Here is a 27,172-nt window from a genome sequence, read left to right on the forward strand (position 1 = left end):
TCACTTCGACAGTTACCTCCCGCACAATTCGCGAAATAAATCTATCACATCTTTCATTAGTTCTAAGACCTGTTGGTGTACTCTTTATTTTTTGTTGCTTTGAATACACGCCTTTCTATACACGCAATATTGTTTCTACTGACCATGCACATATGTAACATGCTCTACTGCTTGTGTGCTGTATAATGTTTTATTTTGCCTATTTATGCCTACTTGGGCTACTTATGTACCCAACCATGCAATGTCTCACACTGAAACGGCAGTATTTGTAAATAAAATAAAATAAATGGCCCATGTTGCAATTTACAAATTCTAGCCGTGGAGTGCGGATCCACTTTGAACTAAATATTAATTCTCTAACTTTGCGGAGAAATACATTGGCGTGCCAGTCACTTTCTCAACAAAACGTCGTTTTATGCATCAAAGCACAAAAGTATGAAAAGAACAAATTATGGGTTTTTACGTGCCAAAACCACGATATGATTATGAGGCACGCCGTATAGTGGAGGACTCTGGAATAATTTAGACCACCTGGGGTTCTTTAAGGTGCACCTAAATCTAAGTATACGGGCGTTCTAGCATTTCTTCCCATCGAAATGCAGCCGCCATGGCCGTGATTTGATCCCGCGACCTCATGCTTAGCAGTCCAACACCATAGCCACTAAGCAACCACGGCGGGTAAGCAGAAAAGTAACTGGATCGCCAATGCATTTCTCCGCAATGTTCGGGAAATAAAATCTCAAAACTGGTGCCATGCTGAGTAGTTCCTAGGGCATCCACCTTGCGAATTCCATGGCTAGAATTTGTAAATTGCAACACGGGCCATAAGTTAATATGTTAAAAACCTAATTGGTGATTTTTTTTATAAGTCGATTACGCATTTCAATTTTTCGTGCAAGTAATGTCCACCTCTTCAGGTAGACCAGCTCATGAACTAGAATCATGATATCTGCCACAGGGAACCTTTAAAATTTTTTTGAAAGTGCTTGCTGAAACACCATGTATTTATGGCCTCTGCATGCGAGCGGCAATGTTTCCATCCCTAATGCGTAAATGTTGTAGCTAATTAGAAGATCTTTTTTTTTTATTTTGTCGCCAGTCGTTAGCATTGCCTACTGGAAAGAGAATCAATATTGAGACACATATCACTCACGTGCTTTTCAAACGCCGTTGATAGAAGACTCTGCCGAAGGGGTTACTGAAGTCTGCAGGTTTTTTTCAGGGTCAGAAAATCACGCAAAGTAATTTGAAGTGAGGTGAACATACATCAACATATTCATTCTCTAGGTATAGGCTATCCATTTAGTTGGCTACCTCCTTCTCTTTAAAATATATAATAAACTCTATCCTTTCTATATATTTAAATATATTGTGCCTGTGCGTGGTGTTCTCAGCGGAAATTAAAAAAAAAATGTTAAACCAAGGAAACGCGGATGAGGAAGCCGCCGCTGGTGCTTCTAATGCGCTTGTCCTCCTATTGTAAGGATTTGCCGACATAAAGTGAAAGTAGAAATTAAAAGCCGTGCACGTCCGCACCAACAATGGTGCCGTAAGCTTTTAGCCACAACGAAAGTGAAAATATGGAGGCAAGGCAAGAGAATCCTCAAATTATGTGGATAACAGAACTCCGGTAACGACATGTTAGGGGCGGGCCCTCCCCCCCCCCCCCCCCCCCCCCCCCCGCGGAGATCCGTAGCCGTAGAAAATTCCGTAGAAACTTCCGGAGGGGGCTCGAGCCCGAGAGCCCCCCCCCCCCCCCCCCTCCCCCCCACGTAGTCGGCGTCTATGTCAGGCAGGTATGAGGGCGTGGAATTTCACGCAGAACCGAAAAGTACATATCGGGATCCAGCCTTTTAAGGCAGAATTGAGGAGCGTCGGGCTGAGCCCAGTATCTTCTCGTCGCACTCCTCATTAATTTTGACAGGAGGCATGTGATGTCCGGTCTAGAGAACGGCACTATAGTTCGCAGGCCATTGCCGAGAGCGTGCCTTGCTTCCGCATCGGCCATCTCATTACATTTGAGCCCACAGAGTCCCGGGATCCATTGGAACACTATTTGGTGGTGTTTTTTTTTTTTGAGCGCATGAAAGGAGCTCGGTGATATGTAGTGCCAGAGCCTGATACGCGGTGTGGCGCAGAAAGCATCCCCAAATTTGCAGCGCGGGTTTTGAGTCCGTGAAAATGCACCACTCTTGAGGTCGTTTCCCGCAGATGTTGCGAATCGCTTCCCGAATAGCCACAAGCTCTGCAGTGGTTGATGTAGAATTATGATCTAGAATGAAACCTCGAGTCATCTGCTAGGCGGGTATCACCACAGCTGCTATCGATGCCTTTGGTGACGCGTATCCGTCTGTGTAAACATGAACATAGGTATGGTATTCTGACCAGATGTATGCCAGAGCAAGTTGCTGTAGTCCGCTAATGGGAACCAATGATTTCTTTAGTATGCCGGGGACATGCAGGCATACATACATGCAGCATGGTTGAACCATCATCCACGGTGGTTTGACGGGGTGATATGGAAGGTCATAGCCTGATGTTATGTGGGGTAGATGGCAGTGGAGTCCACTTGTGAAACAGCAGTCCGGCCGCTCATGCAGAACCGACGTCAGTGGATGGCGATGGTGTCGTGTGAGTAAGCGTAAATATACACGAAGTGGTTCGTAGGAAAGGTATACCGATAATGGGCATACGCGGGTTTCCTTAATTGTACCTTTGTTGGAGGCACGCCGTGGCAAGCCAAGGCATATTTTGAGTGCCTGCGCTTGAACGCTCTCTATGTCCGTACGCAGGAAATACTCAAGTTTGAGAGTATCGGGAGGCTGTAGTGAATGTAGCCTACGAATAGACACCGATAAAGTCGTAGTAAGCAGCCTTCCTTGGGGCCCCATTTCATGCCTACTACGAAGCGAAGAACATGGCAAAATAGATTAAGTTTTTGCTTCAGCATATTAACGTGCCTCGACCATGACAAACCGCGGTCAATGATAATGCCCAAGTATATGTGGTGGGAGACATAAGGTATAATAACACCGTTAACGGAGATAGGGTAGCAGAGCAAACAGGAGTGGATTACCGGTGACCACATGCTCGTGGTGACGCCTAGCTCGCCCAATGCCGCTGTGATGCATCTTAGCTGATGTTCTATCTGTTGCTTCGTGCACTTGTGATATTTAGAATTTTACTACGGCACAATTGCTGTTTAACGATGTAGGGGCCCGGAACCAAGTCAAGCTGCAATTTGCAGCTTTTTTCCGTTACTCCCATAAATGTTATGGAGAAATAAAATGTTTGATTGGTTGATTTAGTGAGTGACTGAGTTAGTGAGGAAAAAATGTCGCGTAGTGTCATCCGAAAGGCGAAGCATCAATTGCGATAGCAGATTAGTAGACAACTAACGAAGGATAGTAGATTTATCGGCCGTATATGTAATCATTCGCTTACTAACTAAATTAATACGCACGGTGTCACGCGTGCATAGGTAAACATGAACACATCTTGCGCGATGACCGCGGAAACTTGGTGTCAAAACGCTGGAGTGAGGAGGCGCGGCAGCAGCAGTAGCGAGCGAATTGACCTTTGTGCCGTCTCTCGCTCCAACGCGAACTAAGCGTCGAAAGAAAGCGCATACGAAGCTACCGCCACTTGTTACACTTTTTCCACACCGCAGATCGCTTTGAATGTTAGGCCCGCGCGGGCGCGCACTTTTTCTACGTCGCAGATCGCTTTCAAGATATGGGCGTAGCCCCGCCGTAAGCAGCCGCCGGGGCGGCTGGTTACAACGTCGCTCCCCCCACTATCCCTCCCTCCCTCCCATCCCCCCACGGCCTTTCGCGCGACGGAATAGGCCGCGTTTGCTCTTCGCCGTGCGTTCGCTCTCCGTAAAGTGCGCGTCCCTCGCGCGATTTCACTCGCACATAGAGCGTACGGCGCGCGGCGACGATTTTATCGCCCGTGGACTTTACTCGGAACTTAACGGCGACGACGACGCGGACGGCAGAAATCCGCTTGCAGTGTCGATATTATTGTTATCGCACTAAAACATTCGTCACATGAGATCGATCCAAGAGGCTACGGAAAGTTATAGGTTAAGCCTGTTGGTGTCATGCCTAATTCTTATATTGTGAAACGTAATGGAACAGGTGCGTGAAACTTACATTGAAGTTCACTAGAAAATAAAGGCGAGAGAAAAAAGATAGCTGGCGTTCACATTATTTGGAATTACCTATTGTTGGCCCATCCTCTGTAAAAACAGTTTTATGTAGGCAGAACAGCGTCTTTTGTCACGAGACATCGTTGGCGGCCAGGGGAAGAAGATGAAGCGCGAAAAGAGGCGAACTGCAGTTCTTTGACAGCAAGAAATTAGCTTGTTGCTGTTGAGGTTGTTGAGGTTATTGAGCGTTGTTGTCGAGGGACCTTAGCGACAACTGTGCAGGACACCATGCAGGAAGATATCAAGGCTGGACACAAGGCCAGAAACATATCTGCCAGAACATCAATTCAGCAGCGTTTGCGGAGAACTAGTCTGTGGTGAGCGACTTTTTTTCACTTCCATAATCTTCTGAGACACGGTCCTTCCTCAGAGGCATGCTATTCATTGTCAATATTGCTATGCTGCCGATAGCTTGTGTTATGTGTAAGAGCCTTTCAGTGGTGCCTGACTTCGGTGGAGGCGTCGTTGTGCTAATGCATTATCGTTGATTTGTCAATCTAACGAGGTTACTTTACGTCATTGCCACATCACGACATTTAAAGCTTAGCACAGTGCTCACTATCTAGAAAATGGGTGCCAAGGTCATGTGGTGCCGCCAAACATCTTACGATGGTAAAGTGGTTAAAAACTTGTTACCGCAAAACTGCACCAACATTAAGGTGGACCAAAGGCACGGTAAGCTGCAGTGAACGGCATGAACAATGAAAAATAAGAGAACGAAAAAAAAAAACACATGCAAGCGGACTCTCTACTATATTTCAGCAGTCCCTTGCAGCTCTGTGAAAGCTGTAGGACTACTTTGCCACTAAAAAGGGCGAAAGCCCCCTCAAGATGTGTTCATCCGCGCGCATCTTCTGCTCACCGTCTGCCCGCCATCCTGTCGATACATGCATCCCTGGTGCGTTGATGCAAGAAGGATATGAGAACGACAAACCGACGCGTGTAACAACACACTAGTACACTTACAGGCCACGTGTTGTCTAATACTCCTGTTCGCAAATGTGCGCAAGTTTTATTTAGATGTTAGTATTACTGATCACTACCCTGTGCTTTTTGTAATGTCAAACTGCCTGAAATCAGGCAAGAAGTCTTTTACCCGGACAATATTTAACGCTGACATATTTGTAAACAATGTACGCGCAATTGATTGGTCATGTGTATACTCTTCGAACTGTTCTAACAAAAGCTACAACGTATTTGTAGACATGTTTACTGAGGCGATGGTCACCGCCTCCACCACTCACTGTGTGCGCAGTACACATATAAAACCCCGCGAGATCCTTGGGTAATGGGCGCGCTCTTGTTTTCAATTAAAACGAAATATAACATGTACAGAAAATTGAAAAGGCAGCCTTATAACACTTCCTTGAAGGAAAGATACTCTAGGTATTCGCAAACTCCTAATGGAACCTTTTATGGAGGAAATAAATTTAATTGTAGCAACCGCATTCAACAGAACGGGAACGATTAAAAAAAGTGGTCGCAGTTTCACCTGAAAGGTGAAGTATCAATTGCGATAGCAAATTTCTAGAGAGCTATACGGAGTAACGATAGTAGCTTTATCAGCTGTATAAACTTGGACATGCAGCAGCACCGGCAACACGCAGAACTAATGTCGACGCCTTCGGCGTTTTGCCCGCGTTCGCACAAAATGCGTGCGGCGTTGCTGACTGTTGCCGGAGCCTCTGATATAAATAGGCACTTGGTGCCGCAACTAAACGTCACCTCCCTTCCCTCCCCCTCCCCCCCCCCCCACCGCCTTTCGCGCGTCGGAAGAAGGCGCGTTTGCTCTACATATATGGTGATTGTAAAGGAGGAAAGAGACGCCTACTTCTGCAGCCCTTAAGGAAGCACGGCGCAGAACGCGCGTTTGTTCTCCGCCGTGGGTTCACTCCCCGTGAAAGAGCGCGTCCCTCGCGCCCTTTCACTCGCACATACAGCGTTCGGCGGCGCTCGGCGACGATTTCATCTCCATTGACGTTATACGGAACCTCACGGCAACGGCGACGGCGACGGCGACGACGACGGCGACGCCGACGGCAGAAATCTGCTTTGGAGTGTCCATATAATTGCTATCGCAATAAAAAGAACTGGAGCCTTCTCAACCAGTTTCTCGGGCGAGGCGTAAAGCAACACCCTCCAGAACAAAATAATTTACAATGACGCTGCGTACACTACACCCGGAAGTATCTGTAATGGTTTTATCGCCTATTTATCGTCCCACATTAACTGAACTGATAAAGATTTTGATGCAACGTACATTCCATGTACAAATGCTTGTCTTTACCTTTACCCTACTTTTTTATTTATTTCGTGTACCCTCAGGGCCAGGGGCATTACAGAGGGGAGTGAGCGAAGGTATGAAGTAACAGCGCGTAATGAACAAAGACGAGAAAGGAACGAAGACCACAGGACGGTTTGTCAAAGACGAGAAAGGAACGAAGACCACAGGACGGTTTGTCCTGTGGTCTTCGTTCCTTTCTCGTCTTTGTTCATTACGCGCTGTTACTTCATACCTTCGCTCAACATGAACCAACTAGCCCTCATCAAGTTGTTACTAATGCAGAGGGGAGTGGTTACATCAAATACAGAAAAAAAAGTACAGTGCAGCAAAGTGGTTTGTAGTACAGAAATAGATGGCTCTCGGTTATACAATCTTTATTTAAGTGTTCCTGCAGTGCTGGTTAATAAAATGTAATACGGTGCATACAGTGCAGTAATACAGTGTTATGGTAATGCAAGACAGTAATACAATTTGATAGTGCAAAGAAATGCTCCTGTTTATTTAATACGGTCATGAAATGATGATGGTCAACAATAGTAGCGGTTGAGGCGGGTAGGTGATTCCACTCAGCAGATGTACGCGCAAGGAATGAATGAGACATGACATTGGTATGGCATAATGAAATTCCAACTTTGTTATTGTGATCTAACCTTGATGAAATGTATTGAGGAGGGGAAATTAGTTCGTCGCGAAGGGAAGGATGATGAAATATCTTATGAAAAAGTGAAAGCCTAAGGCCTTTACGGCGAGAGGCTAAAGATGGCAAACCAAGATTGATTTCATTACGGAAGTGCTGGCAGTTCGGTTATAGTTAAAAAAACAAAACGAGCAGAGGTATTTTGTACAATTTCTAATGAGTGAATTAGGTTTATCTGAAAGGGATCTCAAACTGCTGCGGCGTACTCAAGCTTTGAGGGGACTAGTGACTTGTATAGCATTAATTTTAGGGAAGACGGTGCCTTAGTGAAGTTGCGTTTTAGGTATCCCAGCATGCGGTTAGCATTTTTAATTACGTAAGAAGCGTGCCTGGACCACGAGAGGTAGCTAGTAATATGGATACCAAGATATTTGTAGGATGAGACATGGTCTAAGGGGAAATTATTAACATAGTAAGAAGGTAGCTGGTTAGACGTTCTGGACACACGCATAAATTTACCTTTTTTGATATTTAATTCCATTGACCATGAATGACACCAAGTAGAAATAGCGTTAAGGTCGGATCGAAGAGAAGATGTATCAGTGTCGCATATTATTTCCCTAAAGATTACGTAGTCATCGGCGAATAAATGAATGTTAGAGGAAACACAAGAGGGCAGATCATTTATGTAAATTAAGAAAAGGAAGGGACCAAGTACCGACCCTTGAGGTACACCAGACTGTACTTTGCTTGGCTGTGAGTTTGAGTCTTTAGCAAAGACAAACTGTGAACGGTTAGAAAGAAAGCACTCAAGCCATGCAAGCAGTCTGAGATCAATGTCAATTCGATGCAGCTTAAACATTAGAAGATTATGGCACACTCTGTCAAACGCTTTCGAAAAGTCTAGAAATATACAATCGGCGGTTGAAGAGTGGTCAAGAATGACGTTTAGCTTATGCGTAAATAAAACTAGTTGTGTTTCACATGAATATGTCTTGCGGAAGCCATGTTGCGATGGTGAAAAGAATGAATTGGTTTCAAGAAAGCTAGCAAGATTAGAGGCAAGTATATGTTCTAGCATCTTACATGGAATAGAAGTGAGCGAGATAGGGCGGTAGTTATATGGAGAATGCTTGTCACCCGACTTATGGAGTGGGATCACCTTCCCGACCTTCCATTCAGCAGGCAAAGAACCCTTGTCTAGCGACTGTTGGAATGATGCTAGAAAAATGGAAGAGTAACAGCTAATGCTTTTCAAAAATTTCGCGTTTATTAAGTCGTGTCCTGGAGCCGAAGACAGTTTTAAAGATGCAATAATTGATACGACGCCTGCTGGCTCAATGATTATGGAAAACATTGCTTGGTAATCGTAGTAGTGCATGGATGGAAGAGTAATGTCTGTGTTTGATGAAAAGTTGTGTAGGAAAACATCATTAAGTGCGGACGCACATTCATTAGTTGGGATAACATTTCCAGTGCTGTCAATCAAGGTTATGATGTCATATGCCTTGGGGTTAATGACGCGCCAGAATTTCTTGGTGTCGGTTTTAAGCATTGATGGCAAAGTATTGCCAAGAAAGTGATCGTTGGCTTGTTTAAGTGCGGCTACATACTCGTCTGCCGCCTGTTTGTATTGAGTCCACCGGCAGTTGCTAGGTGAACGTCTGGCGGATTTGTGCAGACGTTTCTTTTTATTAGACAGACGCTTGAGACGGATGTTATACCATGGGGCGTTTTGATGACATGCAAGGGTGCGCACTGGGATGTATTTGTGTGTTAATTCAGCAATTTTTGCAGCAAACGTATTCCAGTTTGTCTGAACGCTACGACTGTCGAAGTTGTTTAAAAATACGTCTAGAAAAGCAGATAATTCGGCGTTGATGGCTTCAAAATTTCCTTTCGCGTAGCTTCAAAAAAATTTGAATTTTTTTACCGGATTTCGGTCGCAAAATATTTAAGTCAAACGAAAGTGCCGAATTACTCAAGTCAGGTAAATATGTGATTTCGGAAACTAGGTCAGGCCGTGATGTTAATACAACGTCAAGTGTGTTCGCAACGGATTCGGTAGTTCTCGTGGGTTGAGTAACAATTTGTGAAAATGAAAAGACAGAGCACATGTCTAGAAAATCATTGGCTGATGACGAAAATGGTTGTAAAGTTGGAAATTCTGTGTTTCATATTATAATAGGTAGATTAAAATCGCCGAGCAAAAATAAAGGTAATGTATTATCACGAGATCTAACAATGTTTATTTATTTATTTATTTATTTATTTATTTATTTATTTATTTATTTATTTATTTATTTATTGCAATACCCTCAGGGCCTAAGTGGCATTACAGAGGGGGTGGGTACATTCTGATTAGACAAGCGCAATAATGTAAACAACAACAAAGCTATGTATGAAAAAAAAACAAAAAAAAACAAGAAAAAGAGCAATGATTAACAGAGCAGTTTAACAGGTTTAACAATACCAAAGGCCTTGAATGGCAATATCGTTAGCAACGTTATTATACATGTAAAATACAAAACTTATTGAATTAACAAATAGCTGTGTAGGTTATTCTGTGAAGTGGTCAACAACAGCGGCCTTGAATGACTGTGCATCTTCAATGCTGGCCATGGCATTGGGAAGGTAGTTCCAGTCTGAGCTAGTCTTTGGTATAAATGAATCATGAAACAGGTTAGTAAGGCAAAAAGGAATGGCGACCTTATGCTGGTGATCAATACGCGCTGACAAATACGATGGCTGTGATAAAGGTTCGCGTTTCAGTGACTGGTTCAAGAAAAAATTTTATGAAAGAGACAAAGACGTGAAAATTTTCTCCTTAAGAGCAAGTTCGGAAGGCCAAGATTAGATTTCATCAGCGAAACACTGGCAGTACGGGAGTAGTTTGATACGATAAAGCGAGCTGCGCGATTCTGAACAGACTCTATTGCATCTGCAAGGTTACGTAAGCCTGGATCCCAGATAGCAGACGCATACTCGAGTTTAGGTCTAATTAGTGTTTGATATAGTAATAATTTTAAATGGCTTGGTGCTTCAGCAAAATTGTGGCGTAGGTATCCTGGTGCACGGTTAGCATTGTTAATGATATAATTAACGTGAGTATGCCATGAGAGGTCATCCGTTATGTGCACACCAAGATACTTATAGGAGGCTACGTGCTCTAATAATGTGCCTTATATTTCATAAGCTAGGAATTCAGATGGGTTAGAACGACGGGAGAATGTCATGCTCTTGCATTTATTAGTATTGAGAGTCATATACCATTCGCTACACCAGTTAGAAATATTATCTAGGTCAGACTGGAGGGCAGAGTGGTCAGATTCGTTAGCTATTTCACGGTAAACAACACAGTCGTCAGCAAATAACCTTATATTAGAAGTAACTGTGCCAGAAAGGTCGTTTATATTGTTACGGGGATAACGTGCGGGGATAACAGTGTGCGGGAGAACGACAGAGTGCATCAGGACCACGTCGAGAATCGGGGAAACAACGTATTCACCATCGCACACAGGAGGAGAGGGACTTAATGGGACGTACGTGGAGGCTTGCGGTGGCAGGTGGAGGAACTCGACAGAACATAAGCGGCTGGGAGTGTCCGATAGTACGTGGGCGTCGAAAGGGAGCTCCAGTTGAAGTACACCTGTGGAGCAGTCGATAAGGGCTGAGTGCGTCGAGAGAAAGTCTAGGCCGAGGATCACGTCGTGGGGACACTGCGCAAGCACGGCAAACAAACCAATGGTCTGATGGCCAGCAATGCACACTCGGGCGGTGCACATACCAAGAACGGCAGACGAGCTGCCATCAGCGACCCGTACTGTGCTCTGAATTGCGGGCGTAATCACTTTGCGGAGCTGAGTACGGAGAGCAGCGCTCATTATTGAAATCTGCGCTCCGGTGTCTATGAGGGCCGTCACGGTGACGTCGTCCACTTGAATGTCCAGAAGGTTTCGGCGCGTAGATACAGTCAACAGAGGATTTGTATATCGGGTCACTGATGCAGCGTCACCTCCGGGAGCTGCACGGCTTAGTTTTCCGGAGCGTAGGTGCCAGGCCGTGCAGGGGACGATGGCCGGTATGGTCGCGGCGAACGAGATCGACGGCCTTGTGGGGACGGTGAGCGGCTAAACCTGGAGTGTGGAGCGGCGGCATCGGAAGCATCGGAAGCATGTGGATCAGAGCGAGGGGAAAACCGTCGACTGTTGCCTCCAGGACGACGCCAAGATCCAGTACTCCAGTTTGAAGGCGACGACCAGCTACTGCGGCAGTGACGGGCAATGTGTCCAACGCGAGAGCAGTTGAAACATATGGGTCGGTCGTCTGCCGTCCTCCAGTCAGCCGGGTTTCTGTAGCGCGAAGGGTAGACCTGGTTCTGGGTGACATTTGCAGGGGTACGTTCGGATGTACGAATGGAACAGACGGCCGATGATAATCCCATGTTCGCGAACTCCTGGCGGACGACTGCTTTTATTAGTGACACGGTGGGCAGGTTGGCTGACTGAACGTCTGGAAGAACGGCCGTAGGAGCTAGAGCTTCAAGTTCGCGGCGGACAATACGCGTTACATCTTCTGACGCTGTAGCCGGTACAGGCGTCGGTGGGTCTTCGCATGATGATGTGGCGGCAGTGTTAGGTAGCCGAAGGAACTGGCGGGTGATGCGGCGACTCTTCGCTTGTTCAAAGCGCTGGCATTCCTTAACTATGGCGTCGACCGTCGTACAGTCCTTACACACCAGTAGATTAAACGCGTCGTCGGCTATTCCTTTCAAAATATGCGAAATCTTGTCATCTTCGGCCATTTGTGCGTCAACTTTTCGACAAAGGCCCAGGACGTCCTGTATGTACGAAATGTACGATTCAGTGGTCGTCTGGATACGAGATCCCAACTCCTTTTTAGCGGCCTGCTGTCGGTCAAATGATCTGCCGAACAACTCACGCAGCTTCGCCTTGCAAGCGTCCCACCTTGTAAGATCTTCTTCATGCGTCCGGTACCACACGCGTGCCGTCCCTTTCAGATAGAATATCGCGTTGGCTAACATAACCGTGGGGTCCCACCTGTTGCGGTTGCTGACGCGTTCGTACATGTCGATCCAGTCTTCGACATCCAAGCCATCTGTGCCAGAAAAGGTTCCCGGGTCTTGTGGGTGCAAAAGAATCACAGGAGCCGGTGGCTGCTGCACCGTCGACACTTCACTGGTCATCGCGGAGCAACCAAGACGGCGACCGCTTCGAAGTTCCGTGCTTGGTTGACGGAGCCGGTACGTTGACAGGTTTACCCAGCACCTCCACCAAAGATGTTACGGAGATAACGTTTATTTAGGGAGTGAGTATGGCTATATACAAGGTTTGGACAAGCAGCAGCGACGGATGCAAGGCTGTCGCGCGCCTCTGGCCACTTCGTCGCCGTCGTCTTCGTCCGACCGACAGTAGCAGCCCCTTCACTGTCTCGTGGCACTATATATAAGGGAAAGCAGCGGGCCCAAAACGGACCCTTGTGGAACGCCAGATGTTACTTTGCAAGAATTCGAGTCACAGTCGTTAGTGGTTACGTACTGTAAGCGATTAGTCAAAAAAGCACTCAATCCATTTTAAGATATCCGGGTCAATATTTAGAATGCTCATTTTGTAAAGAAGTAATTGATGGTTTACCTTGTCCAACGTTTTGGCAAAGTCAAGAAAAACGCAGTCAATAACTGACCCTTTGCCTAAAACTGATGCTATGTAATTGGTAAACGATGAAAACTGTGAAACACAGGAATAGTACTTACGAAAGCCGTGCTGACATTCGCTGAAAAAAGAGTTATATTCCAAAAATGACACAAGATGAGAATAGATGACATGTTCCAGAAGCTTACAGGGAATGCTCGTTAAAGAAATAGGTCTGTAATTGTGAGGTGACTGAGGGTTACCGGATTTAAAAACGGGAACCACCTTTCCCACTTTCCAATCGTCTGGAATTTCACAGCACTGTAGAGATTGTGTGAAAAGGTGCGACAGAAAGATAGCGGAATACACTTCAGTATTTTTGAGAATCTTTGAGTTGATGTTATCCATACCACGGCTAGATGACAATTTCAATCCGCGAATTACCTTGGCAACGCCTGAAAAATCAATGATAACAGGATCCATGGGGAAAAAATCGCAACCGTGAAGGGGTGGTGGTACAACAGTAGAACACTCTGAAAATGATTTAGCAAGCACTTCATTTAATACATTGCAACAGTCTTCTTTGCGTATAGCTTCATCATCGAAATTTGTAAGAGATATCGCGTTCTTTTTTCTGGGCGTAACGCTATTCCAAAATCTTGATGGGTTAGTGGTCACGAGGGACGGGAGTGTATCATTAAAGAAAACGTGTCAGGCCTCTCTGATAGCGGCGCGATAAGTTTTAAGGCTGTCACTATAGATGCGCCAACGTGCGGGATTGTTGGCACGTTTTGCTAGGCGAAATTGTCTTTTTTTCTTGTTTAGCAGCCTTTTTAATGTTGTGGTAAACCAAGGCGAGCGCTTTTCAGAAAATATACGTGTTGGTACATATTTATTAATCAGTGATACCAATTTGTTTTTGAAAAGCTTCCAGTTATGTTCAACAGTACGATCAAAGAAACCAGACATACAATCTTCTAAAAACAATTCAAGTTCTCTGTTAATCGAAGTATAATCTGCTTTCGTGTAATCGCGTATTGTTTTAGGGGCACTTATTCTGTGTGTGACAGGGGCTCTTATCAACAAAATGAATGAGTGCTCGCTCAAACCGGGGAACACACTGAGTGACTCTATAATATCTGGGACAGTCGTAAGCACCAGATCAAGTGTGTTAGCTGATGTGGGACCAATTCTAGTTAGTTGGGGAACGATCTGCGTGAGGTTAAAATCTAGGCATAATCTTATGAAGGCTGCGCTTTCGAGTGACGATTCTGTAACAACGGGACGAGAGATGGACCAATTAATTTGAGGGAAATTGGAATCGCCTAAGAGTAATAAGGAAGCGCGGGGAAAACGTAATACTAGGTTGTTTAGTACGTCGTGCAACTGTTCACAAAAGCCTGAACTTGCACTTGGGGGGCGGTAACATGCTCAGAGTAGCGTATTTTGATGATTCACTCGGATACTAACACAAACGAGCTGGAAACAAGATTGTCTGCCACAGCGATGAGCAACCCCAGCAATTCCGGACATCGCCTTTAGTTCACAGCTTTTACACCACGTGGCGTACGGACCTTTAAGATTCGAAATTCGCGCGATGACGCACGAAGTGTACTGGACGATAACAGATTACACGTTTTAACAATAAAAGAAAAAAAAAAGGGACCACGCCAACAGCTTTCACCGTCCAGAATGGACGAGCGCGAATCAGGAATGGCTGATCTGATAAACGCCGAGCGTATAAGACGAGCGGCCAGCTAGTCTACTGTGAATCAGCAGTTTTGCTGCTATTGATAGTCGTTTAGAGGCTCAGCCCCGCTTCGAGAAAGCGGGTGCAGAATCTTGAAAGAGCAGCATCCGCCCCCCCCCCCCCCCCCCCTTCCGTCCATCTTTTCCTCGTCCAACTTTTTGTCCGATCGAATCAGAAAAGCAAAAATGCCCTTTTATCGCTTCATTTCTCGAAAGCTGATTCTAAAATAATAATGTAAGCTTGCTAAATGGTCGCGATGGGCGCATGTTTCAGGATATGCAGTCGCATGATTGACGTCCTTAATCTAGGTTGGCCTCAGTTTACGAGTTCATTTGCTCATTTGCGTGCAGGTGCCTGATCGAGTTATGTTCACTGCCACGGAATTTCTGTTTTTCGAAGGCGAAAGCCTCAGGTGCATGGCTATATTTTCGGTGCCATTGGCAGTGACCTTGGCGAAACCGCGCCATAACGAAAATGGCCGACACCGCAAAGAGTAAAATCACGTCAACAAATGCTCGAATTGACGTCAGTTATCTCGGAGGTTCCTGTGAACAAAATAAATTAGTGGCTTTGTAAAGAAAATTTGCTACTTTTCAGCCGAACACCTTTTCTAAGCTCTTGGTAAGCGACGGGTGTAAATGCAGAAAATAATCTGTAACTGGTCAGTGTTCGAAGACCTGCTTCACTGCACAGTGGCATAGCCAGAAATTTTGTTCGGAGAGGGGGGGGGGGGGGGGGGGGCTCACGTTGCAGTGCGGCCTCCTCCTTATAGAATTGGTCGAGAGATCAAATACATCAATAGTAACTGCATTGCCATTGCCAATGTATATTAGAGGCTGCAAACAAACTACTGAGTGCTACCCACTGTCAAGTAAAATATGTATTTTTTCATAAAAGAATATATTCGTACGTCCCAAAAATTGTGGCAGAAATAACTGATATCAATGCTTCCGCGTTTTTTGTCTATTTAATTAGTAAAGAAAATATCACACGAACTTTATAACATCAGAACATCATAGAATATCAGTTGCAAACCAGCAAATCAGTGCATACAGCTGGTGCGAAAAACGTAAAGGCTATGAAAAGAACAAGTTGAGCACAAATATTTTGATAAATCTTTGTCATTAAAGAACCTTGTTTACTTTTTTGTACAGTCGCGAGCAGAAGTTTGGTGACAATGGCATCAGCAAAAAATTTAAATATATTCAAGTGCAGCTGCGCGCACGGCCCCGAATTAGCTTAATACGTTGTATTGGTCCATCACCCGCACGTAGGCTTGCGCTATCGATTTCAGCCGGAATGGCCAGGCTGCGAAGGAAAAAAAAATAAAATCGTGGCAGCAGAGAGGCTCGGCCTTTCTGTACCGACGTGGGAGCGGCCCGCTACGTGCTTAAAAAAAATTAAATTATGGGGTTTTACGTGCCAAAACCAGTTCTGATTATGAGGCACGCCGTAGTGGGGGACTCCGGAAATTTGGACCACCTGGGGTTCTTTAACGTGCACCTAAATCTAAGTACACGGGTGTTTTCGCATTTCGCCCCCATCGAAATGCGGCCGCCGTGGCCGGGATTCGATCCCGCGACCTCGTGCTCAGCAGCCCAACACCATAGCCACTGAGCAACCGCGGCGGGTCCGCTACGTGCTGACGCGCGTTCCGAGGGACCGTAATAAAGCTTTATCATACCATCATACCATACCTTTGGTCCACAAACTTTGGCTCGTGACTGTACATATGCAACGGCCAGGGAAAAACCTCAATGGCGCTGTCCTTCGTTGCAATAGATTGCGAATGAGCAGTTGTTACCGGTCGTGTATTGTAATTATACCGATAATATAGTCGCAACAGTGAGTACATGTAAGAAGCAGGAGTTCTGCAAGATGTTCATTAGAAATGCGAAAATAGAATGGAATATACAAGTGCGAAGATACAAGTTGATAAAGGGCCCAAAAGTGTCACTGGTAACAAAATGCACTGTTTGTACACACAAAGCCTCGCAACAAGATGTTTAAATATATGTATAAGTATCCAATAAATCCAAGTATTTAAGCAAACGTCACTGTATGTAATGCGTCAAACAAGACAAATAGACATGTTGCGCAGTCACACATAGTAGTAGCTTTACGCATAGAAGGACACACGATCCAGGCAAGTACAAAACTATGATCGCAGAAATCGTGATATGTCCCAGAAGGACCGCCTGTTGGGCTAGTTGGTCTAACCTAGTTTCTTTCAGTTTGGCAGAACAGTTTGGTTCTCCTAGAAGCTGACAAGGAAGGTGGATTTGTTGTGATGCCGAAAGGCGTGTTCAATGAAAAAGCCCAAGCGGCAGTGGACAAGAACTTTGTGGCTGTTTAAAAAAATTCAGTGAGGGTTAAGACTAAGTTCATCAAATTTTGTAAGGACTTGGAATTGAATGATCTTGCAAGTGCTATTAGAAATAGTAAGGGGAACAGTCTGAAGGTTTTCTTTTCTGCAAAAACACATAAGGTAGATGTCCCTTTCAGAACCATTGTGAGCGAAGGGGGCGGGGGGAGGGGGGTGGGGCTTGGCAAAAGAATGTTAGTCAGTTTTTACTGAAGAGCCTTAAGTGACTCACGGTTGTTGATCCTTTCCGCGTGAGGAAATCTGAAGAAGTCACTGAATATGTGAAACACAACGAGAGTATAGATTATGGCTTGTCTGTCGACGTTGAGGACTTGTTTTATTCAGTACCTCAAGATAAGCGTTTAGTTGCTGTTACGAAGTGCATTGAACAGAGTGGCGAATGCGATTTCCGAAACTCTGCTTGTTTGTCGGTTCATAATTTAAATCTTTTAGAATTTTATCTTACTGTAACATTGATTGTTTTTAACGAGCAGCCTTTTCTGCAACGTAGAGGAGTGTGCATTAGGTCTTGCGTGGCTCCGATTCTGTGCGACATATCTTTAGCTGATATTGACAGTGCGCTTGATTTGGCTTTTAATGGGGGGAAGGTATACAAAGTGTTTCGGTACGTCGATGACTTTTTAATTCTTGTAAAAAAAAGAGGACGGTTTTACTGCCCCTGGGAGTATTTTTGATGTTTTTATTCAAGCTGGGCAGGGTTTGAGTTTCACTCATGAATTGCTTGGAACTGAGGGGTTACAATTCCTGGATCTCAGGCTAAAATTTAGTGTAGGCCATGTTTGCTGAGAGTACCTCCCACGGATTAAGAAGTGTCCCCTGCCTTTTGAATCTGCTCACTCTAAAATAGTAAAAAGGGGCATCGTATTACAATGTCTCGATGCTGCGGAGCTCCGTAAGTCATGCCCGCATTCAATGCAGCATAGCTTTGACAATCAGATTGGTCGCCTATTAGCAGCGGGATTCCCTGAGTTGCTTGTTGTTGCGGTGGCCGAGTCTAGATCCTGCAGAGGGTAAAGAACAGAGCTGGAACGGAAAGAGCTGAGACCCTGCGATGGATGGCGAGACCCGTAGCCATGCCTTATATGCATCAGGTCTCGCACAACCTGAAGAAGGTTGCGAACAGGCATCGTATTCCTGTGGTCTTCACGGCTCCTAATAAGCTATCCAGGCTCTGCCCTCGAATTTGCGGGGACAGGAAAGGAGGTTGCCAAACCAGCCACGATAGCCGCTTCGTGGGGTGTGCGACAGGAGTGGCATACTCCGTCCCCTTGTTGTGCGGGAAGGTGTACATCGGCCAAACCGAACGGTGCATAAAGGACCGGCTCAGGGAGCATGCACTAAAAGTTAAGAAAAAAGAGGACAAGTATGCACATTTAGTTGCCAACATCATTACATGTGGTTGCGAGGCACGATTTTATGAGACCACTATCTTAGGCAAATCTGCAAGCTACAAGGCTCGAGTGGCTCTAGAAGCATTCTACATCCACAAGAACCCAGATATTTGTATAAGCGAAGCGTCAATTCTTTTGCACAGTGCCGAACTGAACTATTTGAACTCTGTTGCCTGAGGGAGATAGTACTGTTAACTTTTTAAAGCGAAGCTTTGTACCTCTACCAGCCAAGGGTTCTGTCGTGTCCGTCGTTGTAAGCAAAAAACGATCCCGACGAACCGCTAACAATTGCAGGTATAGCAGTATAGCTTACTTGAATTCAGGCATTCGGCGTACAACTAAGCCCTCGTTTTCGCAAGAAAAACCACAAAAACAAGCTTCAAAGTGATGAGCCAACATGATGGATGATAAGGGCTGCGGGCAAACAACGGAAACAGGCTCGGCGCGGTCCGTAACATTAGATTGCAGCTGTTGCAAAGCTTATGCAGCTGCTTGAAAGAGGGTTGACGTCATTCGAAACCCTTCCAGCCTAGTAACTGCTTCGGTTCATTTTCTAGACTACCCCACTATGGGTAGACCACGGAAACTCGAATCGGACTAAGTCGACTGCGGCGATGTGTGTGCCGTGACTACAAGCGATCGAATCGCCATTTTCACGGTCTACATCTCGCCGAATACATCCAAAGCTGACATCGAGCGGCTCATGCGAACGCACTTCTCTTCACTAGCGCTGGACCACAGTACACCCGTGATCATTGTCGGGGACTTTAACCTGGACATTTAGAAACCGCAATACCAGTGGTTCATCCATTTCGTCTTGGAAAAGTTAGCACTCGTGTGCTTCACCAATGCAAAACAACCAACCACCATTCGCGGAACGTGCATTGATTTAACCTTGGCAATGAATGTAACTACAGTGAAAACTGAAAATTTGAGTGTATATCACACCGATCATAAAGCAGTAGTGAACATTGTTGTGAAGTAAATAATAATAAAGGCCGTGGTTAAAGTTACGTTGTAGTGTGTGAAATATCAAATGCGCCGCAGTCACCGTGAGGGTGGCGTAAAAAGCTTCGCTTTCCAACCACCTTCACAGGGTGGATTGGCGGGCAATTTTTTAGATTTCTTTTTAGCACCTCGCATGGGAAAGGGGCGTGACACTGGTGTACGTGGTTCACCTTAGAAATCGGAGGGTTTGTTGACTGAAATAAACGGTTGGTAGTAGCGCTCGTCCGCGTCTGTCGTGTCTTCGTGTGTGTTGTGCGTACTTTTTTGCGCTATGTCTGAAAGTAACTCGTGATATGTACTTGGGCCATGCGGCGGTCGCGACAGCACCATATGGGTAGATAATAGAGGAATAATGCAAAAATCAGTACGAAAATGTGTAATTTAACTGCCTGCAGAGCGGCGACAAATTTTCTGCACCCAAAATTAAGGAAGGGTATTGCTTCGGCTCAAAAAAGAAGTAAAAGCGGGTAGCTAATAAGGAAAGAAAAGACCAAACGAAAGCCACAGATGATGCGGCAACTTAAACTACCCAATATCCGAGTGTGTTTGTCGGGAAACGCCGCGAGGGCCGGGCTTTCAATAAACAAGGTCGGTAAAAATTTGTTAATGATGTCCTCGTAATTTTCGTTTTCACACGATAACTTTGATCATGATGCTACCTGTTTGAATAAACAGCGATAATTTCTGCGGTTTTAGAAACTAATGAACAGTCATACGTTTTCATAATTACGCGTTTATGGACCTGAAGGAACAGAACCTTTACTTGCATTGATTTTTACCGCTTCGCTATCTAAAGGACAAACTTCACTCAGCGGGGAAGTTTAGTGAAGCGGTCAATGACTTCGGACACGTTGATGCCGACGTCTCTGTGGACGTCGGCATCCTTGTCGAGCCAGACCTCGTCGTCCGCAAAAAAGAACCGCCTGAAAAATAGGCCGTTAACTTTCTTCTGTTTTCTCTTATTTTACTTTGCCTGCCTATCCACGTGTTCTTCAGACATTGTAGAGCGCAAGTAGTTTTTCTAATCTCATGTTAAAAATATACTATCTGCGCTTGAAGTGGTCACTGGAAGGGTGGCTAGAATCTGAAGCCGTTTCTACACATAGAACCTGCAGTCGCAATGAGAGAGGGCATCTATTCCGGTGCTAAAACATAAAAGTACTCCTTCGATGTCGTTGGCACCCTTGTTTAGGTACCTTGAACAAACAGTAAACTGTTGGATACCGGCAATATCCGTCATTTCATCAGCAAATATAGAGAAGCGGCCGGCACCATTTACTTTTGCATCTAGGCTTTCTTTGATAATTTCACCACAAATTTCTATAATTTGGTTTTGTACATCTGGACTCAAATGCGAGGTATTACTGGGGCAACATCCAAATGCTTCTTCAGATATGTATCTCCACAATCAGCTCGCAAATGAAGAAGCGCTCTGAAAATACCAATATTTTCAGAGGGGATTTGCTTAAATCCATAGGACCACTGTACCTATGGCCACGGAGAGCCAGACCTTGTCGTCCGCAAAAAAGAACCGCCTCAAGAATAGGCCGTTAACTTTCTTCTGTTTTCTCTTATTTTACTTTGCCTGCCCTGGTCGAGCTGATTGATCACATCGGGCACCCTTCCTGAAAATGTTTGGAGAAAATTATCAGCTGCCAGCTGGCAGTCACGGTCATATTTAGTATTTTCGTGTGTGTGGAAGATTGCGAGTGCAGGCTTCCATTTCTGAAACGGCTTGGACACGAGGGTTCCAGTGCGCGCATGTTAGCTCAAGTTTATAAGAACATTAAACCCACAAATTTCCAGAGTTGAAAATCTAAAGCACGCCTTTGGAAATGTCAGTGCACCTTTCGCGTCATAAATTTATGGGAACTTTATACCCATAAAGTTTAGGAATTGAATTCCATGCGCTCCGTAGATTCCCCGGCCACTGCGAGATGCCGCAGTGCACCCGCTCGCTATCGAAAAACCCTTGAAAGTTTGTGCTCGGATGGGGCTCCTTGAGTTATGTGAGTCCAGGTGCCAAGGGCGCTGCGACGAAATACAGCCCGAGCTCGCAATGTGCGTGCCGAAATGTCTTTTCGAGCGTGAAAAAGATACTGTAGACAAAATCCAAAAACATTCCCGGCGCCGGTGGTTGTTTTGGTCGGCGGTACATGCCAGCACGAAATAATTTCGGGGGGGGGGGGGGGTCTGAAGTTCCATCAGTGCTACTACTGCTATTACTACCCCTACTGCTACTAGTATTCCATTATTACTCAATGATTATTGTAGAGGAAGTACAACAACAATGAAAGCTTCACATGAGATCCAAGGCAGTGTTTTAGCATAAGTGATGCGAATGTTCCATTGCGATTATAGAAAAGTTTTCATGTGTTAAATTTGTCTATTTTATGCAGATTGCCAGTGGAATCAACATTCTCTGGCTTACTTATCGTGATTATATTTTTTTCATTTACCATAAACCACATCTCCACTATTAAATCACTTAAGGAAACTTTAGTGGACTCTGGGCTTGGGCTCCCGTGTACTGGTGAGGGATAGTGCCCCTGTATACGCGGGGCCTCTCTTTTCCTCGTCGTCACGCCGTCACGCCGCGTCGTCACGCCGTGACAAGTGAGATAAGTCGTTCTACTCGGCACAGAGCAGAGAGCTTGGCGGAAACAACGCCGGTATACCACTTGCTTCAGCTGTTGTGCCATCCGTATCGGCAAAGGCGCGTTCCCGCCATGGCGCCAGGAAGCACATCTGGCAGCTTAGGCCGGAGCAGCGGTCTCACTCCTATCGCGTGCACTCGAGCAGTGTAAGTACACGCTTGCCCTCGTCGCCGCGCAACAACTATCTGCAGCAACTCTGAGCATGACGGGATGCCGCGCACCGGGGCTGCGCAAATCGCAATGAAAGCAGATGAAAGTGGGAAAGCTGTTTACTCTGAGCCGTACAGACGGACCGCTGTCGTCTACAGTAGTCATTAATGCGAAAGCATTACATGAGCCATGTGGCAGAAAAGCCGGCGTCGTTCACAACGAGTGGTATCAAAAGTCAATGTGACATCATCAGTGTCTTGAATGAAATCAGTAGTAATATAGAAGATAGTAAATGGTATTACAACGTCAATTAGTAGTAATTACGGGTAGTTATTGTGAATTAAGGTGACTTACAGTGCAGTGAATTAATGTTACAACAAGTTAGGGTAGGGTGACTTAAGGTGGAGTCAAGTGAATTAAGGTGAAGTAAACTAAATTACAATGAATTAAATTTGGTTAAGGTGGATTAAGGTGGATCACCATATTAACTCGTAGATACTTGGCGATGAGTTCTGAATGGTTGTGGTCTGGTGATTAATGAACGCAGAGAAAAGAAAGTGAAGGAAGGATCGCAAACAGGTTGTAATACTTAAAAAGTATTTATTGGTAATGACTAAGAGAAGTCATAATGCTTTCGCATTCAAATCACGTAAGGATACTTAAGGTGCAATTTTTGTTGCGCATGGGCCGCCACAGTGCTATCGCTTTAAACCGCACCGCGCCTCTACCCGCCATATAACTCTTTGCAGTAAACCTTCTCTGTGATAGCGTTCATGATCCAACGTTAAAACCCGCCATGTTTCGCTACGTCATAGTGCACAGCTATCGGTTTAATATCAACAATCTTTTTAATCTTCGGCGCGAACGTTCGTCACATGCAATTATCCTCGCGTTGCAACGGCAACCTCCGCCAATTCCGAGTTGTACCCCACCGCCCGTATATTTCGGCCGGCAGCATGCTGCACTGGCAATGCTTGGAGGGGTCTGCTGCGTCACGGCGCGAAGCTCCCCTCGCTAGAAACCGGCGTAGTTTCTGCGCGCGCTAGGAGTGCATGTTTATTTCCCCTTAAACACTACGATTAGCAACATCTAGGTTTGAAAAATTTAATTAAACTATAGGCTTTTACGTGCCAAAACCACGATCTGATTATGAGGCGCGCTGTAGTTAGGAACTCCGGAATAATTTGGACCACCTGGGGTTCTTTACCGTGCACCTAAATCTAAGTACACGGGTGTTTTCACATTTAGAGCCCCCATCGAAATGCGGCCGCCGTGGCCGGGATTCGATCCCACGACCTCGTCCTCAGCAACCCAACACCATAGCCACTCAGAAACCACGGCGGGTCGGAACAGATAGGAAATTGAAATGAAGCACATGCATCAAAGTTTGCATTGCGAGTATTATCAAGTACAGTTTAAGTTTTTTTCTTGCAATTTATGATATATGACAGTCTTTGTGATGACTTCAATTTCTTGTTTTACGTTTGGGCTACTTACACTGCACAAATTATAATTTTTGTCATAATACGGAATACAGGCACCAGAGTGCGGCTCATAAACACATCGGTATAATGAGGTGTAACTTGTGGATACATTTCTCGCTATGGGTAATATAGGAGCTCCTTTCTCGCAAATATGTGTCTTGGGTCAGAGCGCTCATGCTGAAAGTGGACTGATTGTCCGCGCTTTCCGTGGAGCTACAGAAGTGACTGTGAAAGTCTTTCGCTGTTTAAAGGTGTATAAGCCTTTCGATGCCAGGCGCCTGAATTATACACAAAGAACGCTCTCGTCCGGAACCAGAAAGGTCGCAAGCATTATGCCAAGGTCGGGATTACCCTTCTACGGGTTAGTCGCGTCCTTGACAAAAAAAGAAAAACCAGGGAGTGATAAGTCATTTTTAACGACGGGCGGTCGTTCTTATCGTGATCACACATGACGACTTGCGCCAACGTACCGTGCTTTGTCGGGAAGCTGTGATAGTTCATTCTTTAGAAAGGGTATTTATTTTTTCCGCAACGTAACTTACGTCATTGGGGCAGATTTAAAAATATAAAGGTCACGAGTCAGGCAGTGGTACCTAGGTGAAATGAACGCCCGAGAAAGATGGACTTTTAGTGGCTTTCTTTTGGAAGCGCTGATAACGTTGCAGTTTAAACCACAACAGAACTTCGTACACAGTATTTTTACCAACAGTTTAACAGAAGGCTACTCAGTCGTGATATATTAAAGTTGTAACTTTTTAGCAGAGACACTCTCACATGACTTCAACATAAACACAATAAAGGGCTCTGTAATTTCCACCGTGACTTAACCTAGGTACGTTGGCGTACTTCATGAAATAATTCCAGTCAGCCTACTCACATATAACCGCATTACTAATCACATCTACCATGGCCTCGGCTACATCCCAAGAAGCAATTGCCTACCTCTTCTCATTGCTAAAGATTCGGTAGGCGTAAGACGGGCCAAAATTCGAATATGAATGCCCTGTATGGAATTAGCATGGAACGTTCAGTGATATAGAACGTATGCGTTACACTCGAGTCTGTCCAGAAACGGGCAGTAACATTAATTTACTCTGATTATTCATTTATCATCAGCGTTAATAAACAAAAAGCATGCTGAGCTTCTATCGCTAGGTTTGCGTCGTGAAGTCACCTGACCTTGCACAAGTTCTACAATTCTACGCTCTAATATTCCATCATCAAGAACTCGGCGCTTGTCATCACGTATAAGCTAAAAAGCAGCCTGGCCTTCAGAACGTATATTCAGCGTCCAAAGCTTTCACACGCCTGAAGCTGAAAAAACATTATATTTCTACGCTTGAGGCACGCATCGTGGCATTAGGATTTACAGCGTATCCTGGTCTAGAGTAAACAAAAGGTTTGCATACTTTTACTGGCTGTGGGCGTAGCTGCGTTGAAAATGAACTTATTCGCAGAATCTCGGCCGTGTAAACTTTTGGCGGCGACTGTGCCATTGAACACCTGTATTTTCTTTATTCTGCACACATTTTTTAATGAATGACCTTCCAGCCAACGTCATGCAATGCTTACACCTGCTTAATTTTCAGGACAACCATCTCAGACATGTTGTATTAAATATAAGAACTGAACTACTATGTAGTACGTCATTATTATCACCAATGAGTTGTAATAAATTTGTAAACAATTAAAGGATAATAACATTGCCTATGAAATTTTACTCAAATCTCAGGACTACTTCAAAATTTCGCCTGTTCGTCTTGTGTACCTCCCTATGCTTTCTACGAAACTGAAAGGGTGAAAATCAAGTGTGAAATTGACATGTCCTGTGGCACCATGGCAGAAAAGGAAAGGTTTGGCTTACTAGGACCATGTGAAAGGTTCAGCTGCGATTGTGCTACTCACACACAAGGAACGACACTTTTGTATTTTATTTATAGGCAGTAGAGAAAATGATAAATGATGCTCAGTGCACGCTGGCGTGATCATGACAAAACGACCGTACCGATATGAGTTATAAACGATTATAATAAAGGAGCATTTCTGCAAACCGTCACGGTCATTTCTCATGTTTCTTCGATTATTCAAACATGTGAAATTTAGGGTAGGAGAATATTCGCACATAATTACTAAAGAATTGCACCAGTAATCATATCATGGTGCTGTGACCTGATTCAGCAATAGAGTTAGTCAAGAACAGAACAGCAGAATGCTATATGGCAACTTCGGTAATTGTAGCCGAAAACAGTGTCTTCTTGCACAACTTTGTGGGCATAATTCAAAAAGGGTATGGTCTGTGATTGCAGTCGTTCTCTATTTTTACACGACAGGCTACATTAACATGTCCCAGAGTCTTTTGGCATAATTTCCAATACTCCTCTGCGTAAGTTGTGGTAAAAGGGTAAAAGGATATGAAGAGGTTTAGTATTTTTGGAATTTTGTGAAGGTATATGGGAATGGTTCAAATGATAGGACACGTGCGCTGCATATTGAGGGTAGAATGTTTATGTTTCGAGGTACTGGTTTGTACTAAGCAAACACGCTTGTGCAATAATTCGGATATCCTTCATTTGCACTGAAGGTCAGGTATACGCAAAAATTCTGCTTTGATATAATGCAAATACACTCAGTCAAATAGCTTCAACTGTATTCCTTTGTAAAATACTACGTCTGGGGCTGCAGCCAACTTTTCTACTTCTGTGTCTTTTAATTGCACACACTGGACGCTATTTATTTTTGTGGCACGTTCCAAGCCGCACAAGAGTTGCACAAAACACGTCTTTCCCAAGACGTAGCTGAAAAGGCAAAATATTTCTTAGTAGTGTCTTCATAAATATTCACCTTAGGAAAGAAATGTACTTTCAAAACACGTTACCTGCGTTTATTTTCCAAAGTACAATATACCTAAAGTGCAAAAGATGTTTGGAAACACGTTCGCTTGTTCTCGAAACCAGCCAGCTATTTTTAGGAAGACTTTGGTACAGTAGAAAGAAACTAAACAAGAACCGTAACCAAGGGCGCGATCTTTTACGCGTTACAAATGGAACGGAACCGCCTCCGTTCCATTTTGGAACGCGTACAAGATCGCGCCCCTTACGTCCTGCATTTCGGAATATGCCATCGGGTGGAAAACTGCCAAACTAAGCAGCGACAAAGTGATAAGAAGAAGCGCGGCACAGCTGGCTTCGAACCTGCGAAATCACGATCGTGGTTATCAGTGATCTTTATCTCTGGTCGCTCAACACGCTCTGCTACCGTTTCGAAGCGCTGCGGTTGGCGAAAACTAGGTTTATATGTGTACCACAATAAATTCCGCGACCTTGTTATGAAAACTGCGATTTTGGAACGGCTTCTTTGCCATTTCAAGAGCTGCTGCTGCGACTAGCTGAAAGCTGATTCATTGGAGTTGATAAATCATTGAAGTTGATAAATCCCCAGGAATACGTCAGTCAATGCAATAGGTTCATCGCAAATTGCTTTTTACTGGCCAAAAAGCCTCCAAAATTTTGGCTTTTCAATAGACTACCATAATTGAAACTTCGCCCGCAATTTGGAACGAGT

Source organism: Dermacentor silvarum, chromosome 5 (genome assembly GCF_013339745.2).
Source record: "Dermacentor silvarum isolate Dsil-2018 chromosome 5, BIME_Dsil_1.4, whole genome shotgun sequence".
Lineage (NCBI taxonomy): Eukaryota > Metazoa > Arthropoda > Arachnida > Ixodida > Ixodidae > Dermacentor > Dermacentor silvarum.